The following is a 15,029-nucleotide window of genomic DNA, read 5'->3' as shown; positions in this document are numbered from 1 at the left end:
AATTCACGCAGACCCGGCTGTGCAGGAGACCGGAGTTTTATTATTACTCAAATCAGTCTCTCCGAGCATTCGGGGATCAGAGTTTTAATTTGGCAAGTAGGGGCTTGGGAAGTGGGGAGTGCTAATTGATCAGCTTGGAGATGGAATCATAGAGGGTTGAAGTGAAGGGGTGGCCTGCCCCTCCACACCTGTGGGCGTTTCTCATCAGGTGGAACGAGAGACTTAAGAAAATAAAGAGACACAAAGACAAAGTAAGTGGGCCCAGGGGACCTGTGCTCAGCATACAGAGGACCCATGCCGGCACCGGTCTCTGAGTTCCCTCAGTATTTATTGATCATTATCTTTGCCATCTTGGAAAAGGGGAAGTGGCGGGACAATAGGGTCACAGTAGGGAGAAGGTCAGCAGAAAGACATGTGAATAAAGATCTCTGTGACATGAATCAGTTTAAGGAAAAGTGCTGTGCTTTGATGTGCATATGCAAACATCTCCATAAACATTTTCAGTGCATAAAGGGCAGCCTTGCCACTAGTACATCCCACCTCCAGCCCTAAGGCGGTTTTCTCCTGTCTCAGTAAATAGAACATACAATCAGGTTTTACACCGAGAAGTTCCATTGCCCAGGGACTTGCCCAGGGATGGGCAGGAGACAGATGTCTTTCTCTATCTCAGCTGCCAAGAGGCTTTCTTTCCTCTTTTACTAGTCCTCCTCAGCACAGACCCTTTATGGGTGTCGGGCTGGGGGATCAGGTCTTTCCCTTCCCACGAGGCCATATTTCAGACTCTCACACGGGGAGAAACCTTGAACAATACCTAACTTTCCTAGGCAGAGGTCCCTGCAGCTTTCCCCAGTGTTTGTGTCCCCGGGTACTTGAGATTAAAAGAATGGTGATGACTTTTCAGAAGCATACTGCCTTCAGGCACTTGTTTAACAAAGCACACCCTGCACAGCCCCAGATCCATTAAACCTTGAGTCACCACAGCACGTGTCTCTTGCAAGGACAGGGTTGGGGGTAGGGTCACAGATTAACAGCATCTCAAATACAGAACAAAATGGAGTCTCTTATGTCTACTTCTTTCTATATAGACACAGTAACAGTCTGATCTCTCTTTCTTTTGGATCAGAGTTTTAATTTGGCAAGTAGGGGCTTGGGAAGTGGGGAGTCCTAACTGCTCAGCTTGGAGATGGAATCATAGAGGGTTGAAGTGAGTTTTTTGTGCTATTTTCTGTTCCTGGGTGGGAGGGCAGAACTGGTTGAGCCAGATTATGGTTCTGGGTTGTGTCAGCCGATCCACCCAGAGTGTAGCGTCTGCAAGATATCTCAAGCACTGATCTTAGGCTTACAACAGTGATGTTATCCCTAGGAGCAATTTAAGGAGGTTCAGATTCTTGGAGTCAGAGACTGCATGACCCCTAAACTGTCATTTCGAATCGTGTAGCTAATTTGTTAGCCCCGCAAAGGCAGACTGGTCCCCAGGCAAGAAGAGGGTCTTTTCGGGAAAGGGCTATTATTAATTTTGTTTCAGAGTAAAATCATGAACTGAATTCCTTCCCAAAGTTATTTCCACCTACGCCCAGGAATGAACAAGGACAGTTTAAAGGTTAGAAGCAAAATGGTTAGGTCTGATTTCTTTCACTGTCATAATTTCCTCAGTTATAATTTTGTAAAAGCGATTTCACAAGCAACCACAAGACATAGCAGCTATCATTTGGGGATAATACAGGGAGGCAGGGAGCAGTCATCATGCATGAGCAAGAGCTGGGTCAGAGATAAGACACAGCCCCAGGTTAGAAGGCAGCTTCACACTGAGATGAATAGGGAGTGAAATCAAGGACCACAGCAGAGGTTGATGGCCCCAGGCTCTTGATGGCACCATGACCTGAATGTCCAGGATCCTCCCTGTCAACCACCAACTTTATAGGAAAGGGTACACGAGCCAGCAATAATGGTGGTCAGGCTTGGCTGTGTGGGAAATAGGGAGTTTGCCCACCTGGCAGCTGCTGAGTGTCTCAGTAATGAGCTTCCAGCTACACAATGTCTGGACCCTGAGACCCAAAAAGGAAGGAAACTTGGCTTCCTTCACTATGGGCATTCTGTGACCCACCCTGGCGATGAGAAGGACTAAAGAGCTACAAGATATTAAATCTACATTGTGTGTTTCACTTGCTTATGAGCACTGGAGCTCCGTCACCTGAGCCCCCACTAAGTGCAGACGTATGTGACTTTAGAAAGGTTAGATTTACTCTTCATAGCTCAGGGTATACAGAAGTGGTCCCAATAAAAGTTTCCTTTGCTACAGGGGGCTGAGGACAATCATGAGGTTGTGAACTCTTTGAGGACAGGATTAGATCTCGGTCAATATCTGTATGCTCAGTGCCTAGGATAGCATCTAGTTCATGGAAGGAAGGAAAGGAGAGAAGGAAGGAAGGAAGGAAGGAAGGAAGGAAGGAAGGAAGGAAGGAAGGGTGGGAGGGAGGGAGGGAGGGAGGGAGTCGGATAATACAAAAGGCTGTGCCATGAATTCTTAGTCCTACCTGATCTCCAGGAGCGCCAGAAGGGTTGCTGGAAGCCCACATAGACATACGGTATATGATAATATTTCTTTAAAAAAAAGAGAGAGATATAATTCACATGTCATATGATTTGCCCATTTAAAGTGTACATTTCAATGGGTTTTGATATATTTACAGTTTTGCAATCACCACAGACCATTTCAGAACATTTTATCAACCTAATAGGAAACCCTGTACCCATTTGCAATCACTCCTGCATTTTCCTGCAACCTCCCAAGCAACTGAAACTGTCTTTGCAAAAATTACAGCAATGGGCAAATTATGACAGTGAAAGAGATCCGACATAACTGACTCCATCTTGCTTCTAATCTCCAAGTTGCCCTTGTTCATTCCTGGGCATAGGCCAAACTAACTTTGGGAGGAATTTAGCTTATAACTTAACTTTGAAACAAAGATGAAAACAGCCTTTTCCCTTAACACAGCCCCTTCTTGCCTGGGGACCAGACTGCCTGTGCAGCACTAGCAAATTAACCTCAAGATTAATGCAGATAGTCTGGGCGCACAGTGGCTCAGGCCTGTAATCACAGCACTTTGGGAGGCCAAGGCAGGTGGATCACCTGAGGTCAGGAGTTGGAGACCAGCCTGGCCAACATGGTGAAACCCCGTCTCTACTAAAAATACAAAAATTAGCTGGGAGTGGTGGCGGAGGCCCGTAGTCCCAGCTACTCAGGAGGCTGAGGTAGGAGAATCGCTTGAACCCGGGAGGCGGAGGCTGCAGTGAGCCGAGATCACGCCACTGCACTGCAGCCTGGGCGACGGAGTGAGACTTCATCTCAAAAGATTAATGCAGACAGGCCACGAGATTTTGAACCTCCCCAGTTGCTCCGAAAGCTAGCATCACTATTGTAAAACCTAAGATCAGGCTCCAGACATTTTTCACACTGCATTCTGATGTACCAGCTGGCCCCACCCAGGTCGGTAATCTGGCTCAACCAGTTCTGGGATCTCACCTGGGAACAGAGGACAGGAAGAATAATCCCACTTTGACCCCCTATGATTTCATCTCTGACACAGCCAATCAGCATTCTCCACTTCCTGGCCCCTACCCACCAAATTATCCTTAAAAGTGCCAGTCTCCAAATTTTCCAGGAGACTGGTTTGAGTAATAATGAAACTTCCATTCCTCCTTCAGCAAGCTCTTTGTAAATTAATTAAACTCTGTATTGCAATTCCCCTGTCTTGATATGTCTGCTCTGTCTGGGTATCGGGCAAGGAGAATCCTTTTCTACAAATGTGCCTGCTCCAAATTTTTTTTTGTTTGGTTTGTTTTTTGTTTTTAGGCAGGGTCTGGCTCTGTCACCCAGGCTGGAGCACAGTGGTGCAATCACGGCTCACTGCAACCTCTGCTTCCTGGCCTCTAGCGATCCTCCTGCCTCAGTACCCTCTACCCCCTTGCCCAGTAGCTGGGACTACAGATGCGGCCACCAAGTCTGGCTAATTTTTATGTATTTTTTGTAGAAATGGAGTTTTGCCGTGTTGCCCAGGCTGTTCTCAAACTCCTGGACTCAAGCAATCCGGCCACGTTGGCCTCCCAAAGTGCTGGGACTACAGGCCACCTTGCCTGGCCTGAACATTTCACATAATGTAACCATACAATATGTGGTCTTTCGTGTCTAGTTTCTTTTACAGAACATAAGGAAAAGCTTCCCCTGTGCCCTCTGAAGGATCAATGAAAAAGCAACTGACGAAAGGCAGATTAATTGGAGAAAAGGCATATAGATTTATTAACATGCACGTGGCGGAGTACTGCACAGTTACCCTAACCTCCGAATGGAGTATAGGAGGTTACATACCATCTTTTTTTGGTTTTGAGACAGGGTCTCACTCTGTCACCAAGGCTGGAGCACAGTGATGCAATCTCAGCTCACTGCAACCTCCACCTCCTAGACTCAAGCGATCCTCCTGCCTCAGTCTCCTGAGTAGCTGGGACTACAGGTGTGTGCCACCATGCCTGGCTAATTTTCGTAGTTTTTGGTAGAGATGGGGTTTCACCATGTTGGTCAGGCTGGTCTCAAACTCCTGACTTCAGGTGATCTACCCTCTTCAGCCTCCCAAAGTGCTGGGATTACAGGCGTGAGCCACCATGCCTGGCCCATACCATCTTGAAGTTACAAAATGAATGGTAACTCAGGGCATGGCCAAAAACAGGTTATCGTGGTAAGCAGGTTTTAGTGGCAAGACATGTTATGAGAGGGGGAAAAGATGAGGCCTGGCTAGCGTAAGTGGTCTTGTTAGGTAGATGAAATCTCACAGGTAGCAGCCCTCAGAGAGAATTGATGGTAAATATTTCTTTCAGACCTTTAAATTTGTCAGAGTCTCAGTTAATCTGAGACTCTAATTAGACTCCTAAATCTAAAGAAGAGAAGGCCTGCATCAGTGAAGATTTTCTCTACTGATGCAAATCTCTGCCACCAAAGACAGCTTTGCAGGGCTACTTCTGTTTGCAAGGCCCTTTGAACAGCTGTCTCAAAATATGTCAAAGAAGGATATATATCCCACCTCAGCCTCCCAAAGTGCTGGGACTACAGGTGAGCCACCATGCCCGGCCCCAAAGAAGGATATTTTAAGGGAAATATTTTTATTTCTTTCACTAACTAATAAGTACTTCATTCCTTTTTTATTGCCAAATAATATGTAGGACATAGAATATATTATTTATAAAGTCATCAGTGCTGGGTAAGGTGTCAGAGCCCCGCATCAAAAAGTGGTTAACTCACCACTCGCAATGGCTCACGCCTGTAACCCCAGTACTTTGGGAGGCCAAGGCAGGTGGATCACCTGAGGTCAGGAGTTCCAGAGTTCCAGACCAGCCTGGCCAACATGGTGAAACCCCGTTTCTACTAAAAATACAAAAATTAGCCACGTGTGGTGGCAGGCACCTATAATCCCAGCTACTCAGGAGGCAGAGACAGGAGAATCGCTTGAACCCGGGAGGTGGAGGTCGCAGTGGGCCGAGATCGTGCCATTGCACTCCAGCCTGGGTGACAAGAGTGAAACTCCATCTCAGAAAAAAAGGGGTTGACTCATGGGTTGGTAGGAAGACTTTATTGACAACAGTATAGGTTTGAAAAAGGAAAGTTTTACTAGAAAGAAAGAACGCGCCTTTCCAGCCCCTGACCCAGACCCCACAGTCGCCGAGATGTTGATGCCTAAGAAGAACTGGATTGCCATTTATGAACTCCTTTTCAAGGAGGGAGTCATGGTGGCCAAGAAGGATGTCCACATGCCTAAGCACCCGGAGCTGGCAGACAAGAATGTGCCCAACCTTCGTGTCATGAAGGCCATGCAGCCTCTCAAGTCCCGAGGCTACGTGAAGGAACAGTTTGCCTGGAGACGTTTCTACTGGTACCTTACCAATGAGGTATCCAGTATCTCCGTGATTACCTTCATCTGCCCCCGGAGATTGTGCCTGCCATCCTACGCCACAGCCGTCCAGAGACTGGCAGGCCTCAGCCTAAAGGTCTGGAGGGTGAGCGACCTGCAAGACTCACAGGAGGGGAAGCCGACAGAGATACCTACAAAAACAGAGTGCTGTGCCCCCTGGTGCCAACAAGAAAGCGGAGGCTGGGGCGGCAACTGAATTCCAGTTTAGAGACAGATTTGGTTGTGGATGTGGTCAGCCACCTCAGTAAAATTGGAGAGGACTGTTTTGCAATGAATACAATTACAGCCAAAAAAAAGAAGGAAAAAAGGAAGGAAAGAAAGGAAGGAAGGAAGGAAGGAAGGAAGGAAGGAAGGAAGGAAGGAAGGAAGGAAGGAAGGAAGGAAGAGAAGAGAAGAGAAGAGAAGAGAAGAGAAGAGAAGAGAAGAGAAGAGAAGAGAAGAGAAGAGAAGAGAAGAGAAGAGAAGAGTGCAGTGAGGTGCCTCAGCATGAGAAAAGTAAGTGCCCCATGGCAGACTTTTCCTTAGGGGTATTTATGGACCTTAAAGCGGGAGCTTAGGAGTAATGTGGACCATATTAGCCACATAGGTCATGATAAGTGGTTACATTTGTAGATATTTTGGTGCCTTAATGTCAGCAAGGGCTGCACAACGAGTTTCAACATGCATTCATTCAGTAGATGTACAGAAATTCTAGTTACTTAAAAATTTTTTTAGGCCGGGCGCGGTGGCTCACGCCTGTAATCCCAGCACTTTGGGAGGCCGAGACGGGCGGATCACGAGGTCAGGAGATCGAGACCATCCTGGCTAACACGGTGAAACCCCGTCTCTACTAAAAATACAAAAAACTAGCCGGGCGAGGCGGCGGGCGCCTGTAGTCCCAGCTACTCGGGAGGCTGAGGCAGGAGAATGGCGTAAACCCGGGAGGCGGAGCTTACAGTAAGCTGAGATCCGGCCACTGCACTCCAGCCCGGGCAACAGAGCGAGACTCCGTCTCAAAAAAAAAAAAAAAAAATTTTTTTTTAAAACCTGGTACCAAATGCTTGCTTTAGAATAATAGGGAAGTCTAATTACTTCTAAATTCCTCAGATAAGAAATTTTGCCTCTGGATGGTCGGCTTGATGGTCACCAGGTGATCTTTGCTCTCCTCAATCATTTTTTTTTTTTTTTTTTAAGGTGGAGTTTAACTCTTGTTGCCCCGGCTGGATTGCAATGGTGCGATCTCAGAGACGGAGTTTCGCTCTTGTTGCCCAGGCTGGAGTGCAATGGCGCGATCTCGGCTCACCACAACTTCCGCTTCCCAGATTCAAGCGATTCTCCTGCCTCAGCCTCCCGAGTAGCTGGGATTATAGGCATGCACCACCACGGCCGGCAAATTTGTATTTTTAGTAGAGATGGGGTTTCTCCATGTTGGTCAGGCTGGTCTTGAACTCCCAGCCCCAGGTGATCCACCTGCCTTGGCCTCCCAAAGTGCTGGGATTACAGGTGTGAGCCACCATGCCCTGCTCAGTTTTTGTTTTTTTTTTTTAATTAATTTTTTTTCTTTAAACAACAGTGAGGTTTTTGTTGTGGTTGTTGTTAGACAGAGTCTCACTTTATTGCCCAGGTTGGAGTGCAATGGCACAATCTTGGCTCACTGCAACTTCCGCCTCCTGGGTTCAAGCGATCCTCCTGCCTCAGCCTCCCAAGTAGCTGGGATTATAGGTGCACGCCACCATGTCCAGCTATTTTTTGTATTTTTAGTAGAGACAGGGTTTAGTCATGTTGGCCAGGCTGGTCTCGAACTCCTGGCCTCAAGTGATCCATCCACCTCAGTCTCCCAAAGTGCTGGGATTACAGGTGTGAGCCACTTTGCCCAGCCCTCAATCAGTTATTAACATTTGAGTTGTTTCCGGTTCTTTACTATTTTGAATAATGCTGATATGAACATTCATGTATAAATTTTTGTGTGGATGAGTTTTTAAATTTATATTGGATCTATATCTAGGAGTACAATTGTTAAGTCATATGGTAACTCTGTTTAACTCTTGAGGAACTGTCAAACTGTTTTCCAAAGTAGCTGCACCATTTTACATTCACACTAACAAGGAGGGTTCTCATTTCTCCATATCCTCACCAATACCTGTTATTACCAGCTTTTTTTATTATAGCCATCCTAATGGGTGTGAATTGGTAGTTCATTGAGGTTTTGATTTACATTTCCTAATGACTAATGATGTTGAGCATCTTTTCCATCTGTATATCTTCTTTGGAAAAAAAAGTCTATTTAAATCTCTTTTTTTGTTGTTGTTTTTTGTTTTTTTTAGATGGAGTCTCGCTCTGTCGCCCAGGCTGGAGTGCTGTGGCGAGATCTCGGCTCACTGCAACCTCCACCTCCCGGGTTCAAGTGATTCTTCTGCCTCAGCCTCCCAAGTAGCTGGGACTATAGGCTCACACCACCACACCTGGCTAATTTTTGTATTATTAGTAGAGATGGGGTTTCACCATTTTAGCCAGGCTGGTCTTGAACTCCTGACTTTGTGGTCTGCCTGCCTCAGCCTCCCAAAGTGCTGGGATTACAGGCGTGAGCCACCACGCCCAGCTATTTAAATCTTTTACTTATTTTATATATATTTTTTGTTTCTCATGACACAGCCCTCAGGAGATCCTGAGAACATGTGCCCCTTCTTACCTATTTTTCTTTCTTTCCAAAAATTTTTTTTTTTTTTTTTAAAGAGACAGGGTCTCACTCGGCCATCCAGGAGGTAGTGCGGCGGTGTGATCATAGCTCATTGTAACCTATTACTCCTGGACTCAAGCAATCTTCCCACCTTAGTCTCCCGAGTAGCCAGAACTACAGGTATGTGCCCCTATGCCCAACTAATTTTTGAATTTTTTGTAGAGACGGGATCTCAATATGTTGCCCAGGCTGCTGTCAAACTCCTGGCTTCAAGCAATTCTCCTACCTCAGCTTCCCAAAGTCCTGGGATTACTATGCCTTGACTTTACCTATTTTTAAATTATTTGCCTTTTTGTTATTGTATAAAATTTCTTAAACTGATGTTCCACAAATGTAGTATCTGGAGACCTGTGGGTTCTCAGTCAGGTTTGTTTAATGTGGCTCTTTTTTCCTTCTCCCTCCCTCCCTCCCTCTCTCTCTCTCTCTCTCTTTTTCTTTTCTTTCTTTCTTTCTTTTTTTTTTTTTTTTTTTTTTTTTTGACAGTGTCTTGTTCTGTTGCCCAGCCTGCAGTGCAGTGACATGATCTCAGCTCACTGCAACCTCCACCTCCCGGCTTCCAGCGATTCTTCCACCTCAGCTTCCTGAGTAGCTGGGATTATAGGTGAGTGCCACCACGCCCAGCTAATGTTTGTATTTTTAGTAGAGACAAGGTTTTGCCATGTTGGCCAGGCTGGTCTCCAATTCCTGACCTCAAGTGATCTGCCTCCATTGGCCTCCCAAGGTGCTGGGATTGTGAGGCACTGCGCCCTGGCCCTGTGGGACTTTCATTTTAATGAACATCTGTCTCTGGCCAAGATGGAGTAACAGGTATCTTCCTGCTTAAAATAACAACAGAGGGAAAAATATATCAAACAACAGTTTTCAGGACACTGGAAATCAGGCAATAAAGGAGAGTGGTCTGTGAGAGATGAGAAACAAATGAGGCGCCCTCTTATTGTCCCAGCTTACTATGTGAAAGAGCTTCCAAGCTGTGGTGCAGCAGAAAGAACCCAAGCAAAGCTCGGAGAGTTCCTGAGTTGAGAAGGAGCTGAGTCTGGGGAGACTAGAAAGTATAATAAATTAATAGTTTCTTTCTACAGGGTCAGAAAGTAAGCGAGCAGTTGCTAGGGCTGGGTTGGGGGCACGGAAGAGTGGAGAGTGACTTGTAATGGGTACCAGATTTCTTATTGGGGTGATAAATGTTCTAAAATTAGACTGTGGTGATAGTTGCAGAACTGTGTGAATATACTAAAAACTATTGAAATTCATTAAGTTGTATACACTAAATATGTACAGCTTTTTGTATGTCAATTATATCCCAATTAAGTGGCTTTTTAAAATATTGAGTTGTACATTTTCTTTTTTGTGGCGGTGGGGCAGGGCAGATCTCACTGTGTCACCCAGGTGGGAGTGCAGTGGCGCAATCTCAGCTTATTGCAGCCTCAACCTCCTGGGCTCAAGCGAGCCTCCCACCTAATTTTTTGGATTTTTTGTAGAAATGAGGTCTCATCCAGCCTGGCCAACATGGTGAAACTCTGTCTCTACTAAAAATACAAAAATTAGCCAGCCATGGTGGCAGGTGCCTGTAATCCCAGCTACTTGGGAGGCTGAGACAGGAGAATCACTTGAACCTGGGAGGCAGAGGTTGCAATGAGCCAAGACTGCACCATGGCACTCCAGCCTGGGCAAGAAGAGCAAAACTCCATCTCAAAAATAAAAATAAAAAAATAAAAAAGAGGTCTCATTACATTGCCCAGACTGGTCTCAAACTTCTGGGCTCAAGCAATCCACCTGTCTCAGCCCCACAAAGTGCTAGGATTACAGGCACGAGCCACTGTGCCTGGCCATGTTGTATATTTTCAATAGGTGACTTGTATGGTATGTAAATTATATATTAATAAAGCTGTTTCAAAAATTAAAAGGAAAATAAAGACGTGTTCAGACATACGAAAGGGGAAATAATTCACAACAAACAGTCCCCAATGTAAGAAATGTTAAAGTAAGTCCTTAAGGCAGAAGTAAAAAGAAGGAACAGAGGTAAAGATGATGTCTTATTTTTCATTGGAAACAATACAAGCAAGAAGGCAGCAGAGTAACATTTTGAAGTTCTTTTAAAATATTGTCAACATAGAATTCTATATCTAGAAAAAAATCTTTTAGAAATAAAGAATAGAAGAAATGGTAGCTACAATTGTATTTTAAAAATATGATTTAAAAAAAAATTATTTAAAACTGGCTGGGTGTGGTGGCTCACGACTGTAATCCCAGCACATTGGGAGGCCGAGGCGGGCAGATCACTTGAGGTCAGGAGTTCATGACCAGCCTGGCCAACATGGCGAAACCCTGTCTCTACTAAAAATACAAAAAATTAGCCACGCATGGTGGTGGGCACCTGTAATCCCAGCTATTAGGGAGGCTGAAGCAGGAGAATCACTTAAACCCGGGAAGCGGAAGTTGCAGTGAGCCGAGATAGCACCACTGCACTCCAGCCTGGGCGACAGAGAAAGATTCCGTCTCAAAAAAAAAGAAAGAAAGAAAATTATTTAATACTTTTAAAAAGATAGTTGACTATTTAAGCAAAAATAATAAGGTTGTATTTCAGGATTTATAACATTTGGAAAAGGAAATGCATGGTTATAATAGTACAAAGGTCAGAAGGAGAGAAATGGAAGCTCATTATTGCAAGGTTCTTATACTATGCATGAAATGGTATAGTATCACTTGAAGGTAGATTTAGGTAAGCTAAAGATAAATAGTATGAATCCTAAAGCAACCACTGAAATAACAAAACAAAGAGTTATAGCTAATAAACCAGCAAAGGAGATAAAATGGAATTGTGAAAATACTCAATCTAAAGCAGAAAAAGAGAAAAAATTGAACAAAGAATAGATGGGACAAATAGAAAATAAACAATGGAGCTAGGTGTGGTGACTCAGGCCTGTAATCCCAGCACTTTGGGAGGCCAAGGCAGGCAGATCATTTGAGGTCAGGAGTTCGAGACCAGCCTGTCCAACATGGTGAAACCCTGTCTCTACTAAAAATATAAAAATTAGCTGGGTGTGGTGGCAGGCACCTGTAATCCCAGCTACTCTGGAGGCTGAGGCAGAAGAATCTCCTGAACCCAGGAAGCAGAGGTTGCAGTGGGCTGAGATTTGACCCACTGCACTCCATCCTGGGTGACAGAGTGAGACTCTGTCTCAAAAAAATTAAAAAATAAATAAATAAACAGCGAAGTGATAGACTCAAATCCAACCATTATTTATTGACTAAATAATGTGATTATTTAGTCAATAATCACATTAAATCTAAATGGCCTAAACACTTCATTTTAAAGGCAGAGACTGTTAGATGGACTTTTTTTTTTAAGTAAGACTCAATTATTTGCTATCTATAAGAAATGAACTTTAAATATAAAACCTTTAAAAGGATGGGAAGAATATACTATGCTAACATTAGTCAAAAGAAGGTTGGAGTTGCTATATTAACACCAGACAAAGTTGATTTCAGACCAGTCTGGGCAATATGGTGAAAGCCTGTCTCTACAAAGAATACAAAAAATTAGCCAGGCATGGTGGTGCAGGTCTGTAGTTCAGCTACTTGGGAGGCTGAGATTGGATCGCTTGAGCCCAGGAGGCAGCAGTTGCAGTAAGCCGTGGTCATGCCACTGCACTCCAGCCTGGGTGACAGAGTGAGACCCTGTCTCACAAAACAAAAATGAAACAATAACAACAAGAGTTGATTTCAGAGCAAAGAATGTTACCAGAGATAAAGAAGGACATTTCATAATGATTAGGGGTCATTTCATCAAGTGGATGTGATAATCCTATGTTTATGCACTTTAACCACCAAACAGAGGGAAAAGCTTCCACTCCCTGAAAAATGAAAACAAAACACAAAAATTATACTTAAACCTCTACTGCTAACCTCTACTGCTATTTCACACACAGGGTACGGAATACAAATTTTGTGTGACATATGAAGAAGTAGAAAACTATGACTCATAATCACAAGACAACAAGATCGTCAGGTGATCTAGTTATGAGAATCAGCAGACAAAGGCTTTAAAACAACAATTATAAGTATGCTGAAAATTTTAAAGGAAAAAAACATTCACAATAGGTAAAGAGATAAGGTATTTCAAAAGAAATGGAAATTCAAGAACAAACTAAAGGGAAATTATAAAATTGAAAAATACAATGTATGAAGACTTAGTTGATGAGCTTAACAGCAAATTAGACACTGCAGAAGAAAAAAAATAAGTGAATTCAATATAAGCTAATAAAAACTATCTAAATTGAAATAGAGAGAGGAAAAAATCGTTGAGAATAATGAACAGAGCATTAGCAAACTGTGGGATAATAGTAAGCAGTCTAACATACATGCAATTAGAGTTCCATAAGGAGAAGAAAGAAACAATAAGGCAGAAAAATATTTAAAGAAACAGTAGCTTAAAAGTTGATTAAAAATAACAATCCATAGGTCCAAAAAGTTCAACTAACCCCAAGCAGGATAAATTTTTTAAAAATCATACTTGGGGCCAGGTGCAGTAGCTTATGCCTGTAATCCCAGCACTTTGGGAGGCCAAGGCTCATTTGAGGTCAGGAATTCAAAACCAGCCTGGACAATTTGGTGAAACCTGGTCTCTACTAAAAATATAAAATTAGCCAGCGCTGGGCATGGTGGCTCACACCTGTAATCCCAGCACTTTGGGAGGCTCAAGTGGGCAGATCACCTGAGGTCAGGAGTTCAAGACCAGCATGGCCAACATGGTGAAACCCCATCTCTACTGAAAATACAAAAATTAGCCAGGAGTGGTGGTAGGTGCCTGTAATCTCAGCTACTTGGGAGGCTAAGGCAGGAGAATCATTTGAACCTAGGAGGCAGAGGTTTCAGTGAGCCAAAATCACACCATTGCACTCCATCCTGGGTGACTGAGTGAGACTCTGTCTCAAAAAAAAAAAAAAAGAAAGCAAAAATAAAACAAAAACACACTTGGTACAACAGAGTAAAACTGCTGAAAACCAAAGATAAAGAGAAAATCTTAAAAGCAGTCAGAAGGGGAAAAGAGACACATTACACAGAGGGGGTCAAATATAAATGTGAGAGCTATTTCTCATCAGAGATCATTAAGCCAAATATCCATTAATTGATAAATAAACAAAATGTGCTGTATTCATACAATGAAATACTACTCAGCAATAAAAAGAAGAAAAAACTACTATAGCTATAGTATAGCTATATGAACCTTAAAAACATTATTCTAAGACCAGGCGCGATGGCTCACGCCTGTAATCCTAGCACTTTGGCAGGCCGAGGCGGGCGGGTCACGAGGTCAGGAGATCAAGACCATCCTGACTAACACGGTGAAACCCTGTCTCTACTAAAGATACAAAAAATTAGCCGGGCGTGGTGGCGGGCGCCTATAGTCCCAGCTACTGGGGAGGCTGAGGCAGGAGAATGGCATGAACCCGGGAGGCGGAGCTTGCGGTGAGCCGAGACGGCACCACTGCACTCCAGCCTGGGCGACAGAGTGACACTCCATCTCAAAACAAAACAAAGAACAAACAAAAAGTTATTCTAAATGAAAAGAGCCAGATGCAAAAGACCATAAATTAGATTATTTCATTTCTATTAAACGTCTAGAAAAGAAAAATCTATAGAGATAGAAAGCACATTAGTGTTTGCCTGTGGCTAGGGGTGAGATTGATTGCAAATGGGTAGGAAGAATTGCTTTGGGATGTTATAAATGTTCTAAAACTAGGCTGTGGTAATAGTTACACAACTCTTCAAATTTACTAAAAATTATTGAATTGTACCTTTACCATGGGTGAATTTTAGGATATGTTAATTATACCTTAATAAAGCTATTAAAAAGGTGCTGAGACAGAAGCCACCAGTTTGGAAAGGATAAGAGAAAAACATGTAACTGAAAAAGGACAATTGGCCACACTATAGAATTATTATAAATCCAAGAGAAAATGACCAACAATATAATTGGAAAAAGATTAGGAAATAGGAATAGAAGGCAATTCTAATCTCAATAAACGTATGAAAAGATGTTTAATCCGCCGGGCGCGGTGGCTCAAGCCTGTAATCCCAGCACTTTGGGAGGCCGAGACGGGCGGATCACGAGGTCAGGAGATCGAGACCATCCTGGCTAACACGGTGAAACCCCGTCTCTACTGAAAAAAATACAAAAAACTAGCCGGGCGAGGTGGCGGGCACCTGTAGTCCCAGCTACTCGGGAGGCTGAGGCAGGAGAATGGCGTAAACCCAGGAGGCGGAGCTTGCAGTGAGCTGAGATCCGGCCACTGCACTCCAGCCTGGGCCACAGAGCGAGACTCCGTCTCAAAAAAAAAAAAAAAAAAAAAAAAAAA

General features: G+C 43.9%; 1 protein-coding gene and 1 pseudogene across 1 annotated transcript in view; both read left to right on the top strand.

Annotated features, from left to right (window-relative positions):
* Nucleotides 1-15,029, top strand: part of LOC112631578 (BEN domain-containing protein 2) — a 30,832-nt gene that overhangs the window by 11,766 nt on the left and 4,037 nt on the right. The window lies entirely within an intron of this gene.
* Nucleotides 5,129-6,205, top strand: LOC112628792 (annotated as a pseudogene).

This window comes from Theropithecus gelada, chromosome 1, assembly GCF_003255815.1.
Source record: "Theropithecus gelada isolate Dixy chromosome 1, Tgel_1.0, whole genome shotgun sequence".
Taxonomy (NCBI): domain Eukaryota; kingdom Metazoa; phylum Chordata; class Mammalia; order Primates; family Cercopithecidae; genus Theropithecus; species Theropithecus gelada.
This window is presented reverse-complemented; position numbering and strand designations above follow the sequence as displayed.